Source organism: Dermacentor silvarum, chromosome 2 (genome assembly GCF_013339745.2).
Source record: "Dermacentor silvarum isolate Dsil-2018 chromosome 2, BIME_Dsil_1.4, whole genome shotgun sequence".
Taxonomy (NCBI): domain Eukaryota; kingdom Metazoa; phylum Arthropoda; class Arachnida; order Ixodida; family Ixodidae; genus Dermacentor; species Dermacentor silvarum.
The window spans coordinates 58,152,560-58,158,920 of NC_051155.1; positions in this window are offsets into that span (position 1 = coordinate 58,152,560).

Genomic DNA, 6,361 nt, shown 5'->3' on the forward strand with positions numbered 1-6,361 from the left:
GGTGAGTGTGCAGTCTACATATCGTGGTCTAGAGCCATTTACTGGGCAGGCTCTAGCGAGAGAAAGCTCTAAGAGGTGTCTGTTCATTTGGCGGAGATAATTATAAGTTTAGAAGCGCGAAAAAAAATTTAGGTAGGACATGCACACTGTTTTTATTCGTGTTTTGGCTGCCGCTAAGCGTACGCTTGCGAAATGAACGGGCTGGCCAAAACTAAAGATTTATTGTCGCACGCGGGGTGGTCGGCCATTCTAATGCGGGCTAAATAGCCATTCGTGGATGCCAGGCCGAGCCACAGGCACCAGTGTTGCTTCAGCTTGTGGTACCACAGGCAGAAGACGGAGCTCCAGACGCGGACTCGAGCTGCGAGGACAGGTCCTGCTTAACTCTTTCAAGTTCCATAGTGCCAGCGAGAGATGCCTACTAGCTTCATTTGTTATCCACATTGGTGTATTGCACAGCGGAGAGCATTGCGGCCGGATCGATAGACGATGGCATGTCTCTTCTTTCCTCTCTCTCTCTCTCTCTCGCTCTCTCTCTGTATATATATATATATATATATATATATATATATATATATATATATATATAGCGCTGACGGAGCCTCCTTTTGTCTGCGACTACTAAGTTCATGAGGTACATGATGAAACGGTGATGTTAGACTCGACGAGTCGCCTTAGAGACTGAGTGAGATCATGGAACGCGACTGTCACGCATTCTTAAAGAAGGGTCACATAGCGGCATGGAGGGCGGCGACTTCTGCAACCGTCGATGAAGTCAAATGAGGTGTTTTAAGTTTTATAATCATAGACTCTGTAGGGAAGAGCGCTGCATCTGCCTAGTTACAGATGCAACCGAGCCATCTATGCAAACGTGTCAGCATTTGTTGCGCATTTCATTGAGAAATAGCAGCATGGGCTGCTATAGAGATGGCACCTCAGGTTTATTTTTTAAGCGAAGCTTTCTTGCCTATACACCCCTGTTTGGGATGACTGCTGCTGCTGGCTGTTGCTGGGTCGGTCGGCATGTCGGCCAATAGATCTGAGGATAAATACACGAACTTACATGTGCGTCGAATGCAAACACCAGCAAACGGCCTTCTATAATCCCTTTTAATTGTGCTGACCGAAATAAGTTGTGCCAGTAAGCGCACCTCGGTTCTGCTTAAAAAATACTAATAAATTCCTACACAAGACATGAACGCATACTGATGGCTTATAGCATCTCTAAGCACGCCGACTTCTCAATGAGATAGTTCATTAGATTTAGCGACTTCTTTTATTTACTTGGTTCTCTACGATTTAGCAATTCGGTATGTTTCACTCCATAATGGATATGCTCCATTGTGACACAAGGTGTACAGAAGCGTTAAATTCACTTACGTATATACACCATTGTGACATAATAGATATACGTATAGAAGGTGTGACCTAGCTTTGTGGTGCATCAGCGTAACCATCGCATGAGATTACAACCTTGGATATGCTGAAAGTAAGCACAACTGCCATACGCATCGTCGTTAGTTGCATATCATTTATTTACTCGGTTCCTTTCGCATAGACTCCAACATGTGCATTGCATCCGCATTTTTCTTTTGGCTGTTGCGGCCTTCACGCGTTGATTCGCTAGCGCAGCGAAGCCGTCACGCTGGTGGCGCTGTCTTCTCTCCGGACGCTCCACACGACGCGCACCGATGCATGCCGGCGACAGCAACGGCGCGGTCCCAGCGTGAGCCGGAGCGCGCCGCTAATCTCGAGCGGCGGAACCGGCCCGACGCGAACGTCGCTTCTCGTTAATGCAGGCCGCCCGCCAGCGGCGGTACTACGACCGACCCGCCGCCGCCGCTATGGAGGAAAGGCTGCAGGACGCACAAAAGGAGAGAAAGCACGTGTGTGTGTGTGTGTGTGAGTTGGGAAGGGGGGGGGGGGGGGGGCTGCGCTCGGTGACAAGAGCAAAATCCTCCCAGAGAGCCCCGCGACGCAAAGAGGAAAGCGTGACGTGCTAGAGGGAATGGGAGGACGCGGCGGCCGTGGGGAGAAACACGCGCGGCCTGCGCCTGCCAACGACATCCGCGCCTGCGTTGCCGCGTCGCCTCCGAGCAAGTGCGTTGCGTCCTGCTAGGCAGCTCTTGCTGGAAGCTGGAGGCGGGCGCGCGCGCGCGCGAAGCCGTCTTTCATCTTCTTAGCGCCCCGATGGCTCTTATCGCGGCCGACACGGCCGTCCTGCCGCCAGTGGAAGCGGGGGGGGGACTTGATGGCGCAGCACGAAGATGCCTACGCCGCTCTTCCTCCTCCCCTCATACTCTTTCCACGCCCCTGAGCTGTAGCTTACTCGCTGCCTGCTCCACCGAGTCCCCCGTCACCCTTTCGCTGGCTCTGCCTGGCTCTTCCCGCGTCGGTCGTGCTGCGCTGTTTTCTTTCTCTTTCGTTGTGGGGCCGGCTCTCTCGCGCGGCGCTGTCGCCGGTCGTGACTCCGGTTATTGCGTCGCGACCGCGGCGCGCAGGAAACGACGTCGTATACGCGGTAGTGAAAAGTCTGCGCTCAGTCGCAGACCGGGACTGCTGCCGCTGGCTGCTCGCATCGTTCCTCTGTCGGCACCACCGTGTTACGACGGAGCGCCCGTGTTTATCGCGAGTTTTCTTTCTGTTGAATCCTACAGGAGGAAAGCGTTGGGGTGGGGAGGGGTTGCTTTGCGCGTCTCAAGAACACTCTCGAGCATTTGCTCGAAATGTTTTAACGCCTTTTACCTGCTCTATTCTAGTAAGCAATAAATTTGTCATTCGCCGCCGGGCTGAGATAGACTTTGAGAACGATGCACGTCGTACACTTCCAGAAGTCTTGATAAGGCTAGAGACAATGGTGGTGGTATGAGCTCGCAACTGGAGCCGAGGTGGGGACAACCAGCGTCTCTAGCGGTTGTTCATGCCGTGTACCGAACAAGCTATGAGAGCTTGGGGCGATATCAAATGTGTAAATCAGCGAATGTGTCCAGGAAGTGACATCGTTAACGTACACTATCAGGCTAGTTGATGCGAGATACTGAATACACTTTAGATACAGCGCGAAGGAACCAGCGACGAGGGAAGGAAGACAGGGAAACAAGATATATCTTCGCGTCTTCCCTCGTTTGTCGTTTCTGCGCGCTCCTCATGCCCGAGAAATATTGCTATGCGCCTGAGGCTCTCTATCGTGAGGAAACCATTTAGTAGAGCCTCTAGCCAGCTAATAGCATTCGAAAGGCACCAGAGGTGGTGGGCGCCATGCGCACGTCACTGAATCGTTTTTCTTCATCCCTAAATATTCGCATTCCTGCGTCTACTAACTGATGATGTAGAATGCTGATGATGCACAAAGGATGTAGAATGCGGTGGCTTCCGAGCGAACAGTCCAGCTGGAGCTGTCAGTAAATGACTCGGAAAACCGAACTAAATGCACACTTCCGTGGTTGGCAGCCGATCGCCGACTGCCATGACTGGGCACTCAGTCCTGGGGCAATCCCGATCACGCGCCATGGGCGTGCAGCACCCGAAATACCGACGGCAATGGGGACGACGATGTTACAGTAACATAAAGTCATCTTAGAAACATGCTGAGACGGGTAACTTACGCTTTCATTCACCCGAAATATGTTCCTGGGTTATGACTGCACTCAGTAATGTACTCTCTCGAAGAGTACAGGCAGGGAAATCCATAAAAAGCAAGGAGATGTATTTTCTTGGATGTGCCCTTTAGAACTATTGCGACTGCGTGACGTTGAACAGTCTGTACAGTCTGCACAGTCTGTACAGGAAATAAGACATACATACAAACTCAGATAGCTAACAGTTTGCTTTTTCTGGCATTTGAAGCGAATGCGTAAAATCAGCCAGCACGAATCGACTGTTCTGCGCCGTCTGCGCCGTTCTGCGCCTGGACAGAAACTGAAGCACCAGAAAAGCTACACGCGTTATCGCAGAACGAGCCGACGGTCGTAGTCTCCCACGGACCGTTAAAGCAAATATAAAAATTTCTAACTGACATGAAATATTTCATAAATAAAAAAGCGTGAGACCAGAAATTGAGAGTCACAATGGACTGTCGTGACGGCGAAGAAGATAATCCGCTTCAGCATAAGATCTAGCCATATTCGCGGACAAATAAGACGGGGGGAAAAGTATTGAAGCAGCGTGCACGCTAAAGCCAAGCGTGTGGGCCAAATGGAGTCGCCTTAAAAGAGCGAATGTAAGAGGCACGTCGAGCATTGACCGGAGGCGGGCGAGGTGCTTGCGAGCCTGCCCGCGCTGCATCCAAAGTTCCTATCTCTTGCTGACAGTCCAGCGGCGGGATTGCAGGATCACCGATACAAAAGGTCACACGCCACTCACGCGAAGATGACGCAACGCGTCCGCAGGCGACACTTCTCGAGTTCCACCCCATCGCGGACCGGGGGCCATCGCCATCGGAATGCTCTTTCGTCCCTTCCATCCCGTCGAGACTACGCGCTTCTCCTCCCCCGTCCTCGCCGCGACAGGGAACGGTCCCCATCCACTCTACGAAGAGCGCGTCGAGAAATTTGAGCTCCTCTCTCGTTCGCCCGGACCTTGATTGCAGCAGGCCAGCCGCGGTCCCACGCTCAGCACTTCGGGCTCCGTGGCGCGCCCTCACGCATCGGGCGAAGCACTTTAGGGCCTCCCCCAAACAACCCGCTTTCGCTTCTCTTTTTTTTCAGCCCAGTCGTTTTGTCTCGGTCTCGGTGTTCTGCGGCCATGCCAGAGACTCGCACGCCCCCTCTCCCTCCAGGCCGCGCGCGCAAACGGCCTCCTACGCCGTTCTCGCGTTCCGGGAGCGCAGCCGATCTCGGCACGATCAGTTTCGGCGGGCGCGGCGCAGCAACACCAGCCTGCTATCCTTTCCCCCTTCCCTCCTTTTTTCCCGCCGTATCGCGGATCCCAAAGGGAAGGAAAGGAATCGCCGCGGGCGCTGGCGGTGGTGGCGCCGCGGGACCGATATATGTCCCGCCGCTTCGACGCGGCTTCTGAGGATGGCGTCGGGGAGAATGGAGAGCACCGAGAGAACAAAAAAGAAAAAAAGAAGAAGGCGAAGAAGAGCGAGCGTTTCGAAACGCTCGTCGCAATCGTAAAACGGTTTTCTCTTCCATTTTTCCTTTTTTTTCTCTCTCTCTCTCCTTTCCCATCTCCCCGTAGTAGTGTTTTGATGCCGCTCCCCGCGCGCGCGTTGCGCTCGCGTTGGGAGCTTCGATTGCACCGGGCATCGGGGCGAACGGACGTTTGGGGCAACGGGAATCATGGGAGGGTTGCGCCGTTCGGAAGCAGGGAGCAACGCCAGCGGAAAACGGTGAAAAAAAAAAAACAAGGAAGAAAGAGGCAGCGTGCTCTCGCCGGCCTTCGGTCGGGAGCTGGCGCGGCACGTTGCGTGCGGGGCTCTGCCGCGACTCCCCATTTTTCCGTCAAAGGAAAAGAAGAGCGTCCGTTCTTCGGCTTCACCCAACTCCGTCGGGCCGCGCTCGGAATCCGGGCGCAACGCCCGCGTTGCCACTGGAGGCTTTCCCTTCGCTCGTCGATCCGTGAACGTCCGGGTCTTCGCCCGCTCTCGTTCTACTTTCTTTTTTTTTCTTCGGTGGTGCCGAGAGTGCGCGTGGAAATGCGACTGTGGCCATCGTCACCGCGATCGTTTGCTGTGCGCCGGAGGCTTCTTTTTCTCCGTTGCTGGAATTTGTGTCACGCCTCTGCCAAGCTTTCTTGGAGCGCGCACTCTTGGGTCTTTCTACCTCCTTTCTTAGCACTGCGAAAGTTTGTACAGTCGTTTTGATCTCGCGTCTTTCAGATGCTACTACTCCACGCCTGGAAAGCTTGTTTTGGTAGTTTCCAAGAAATGCTAGCGTGTGTTGAAGTGGGTCGAGAGATGGAAGAGTTTTATGGCGATCCTCTTTGAAACGAAACGGTGACTGATGTCGCCAAGTTTGTTGCTGTTACCTTTCAACTGCGTTTATTCTCTTTCTTTTAGATCCGTGCATCTCGGTAACGAACCATCGATCCCTGAAATAATTTGTTGCTTTGGAAAGTATTGTTCTTTTCATTCTGTGTTCCCTTGTTTTTTGGCACCAATGCTACAGCCGTCTGTTCCTATTATACATTGCAGGTTAAATTACGTTTCACTAGTATCTTTTGAACCCAAGGTATATTGGGCCGGGCTAACATCCTCAGATAATCCAGTATAGATACACCAAAATCATTACCGAAAATGCTCAACGTTTACCTCACACTACGTATGAGTCGTCGTGGGCAAGCCTTCTACTATAACTTCGCGATCTAAAACATCCTGAATGGGCATGGAAAATCAATGTACTTATCCTTTCGGATTATC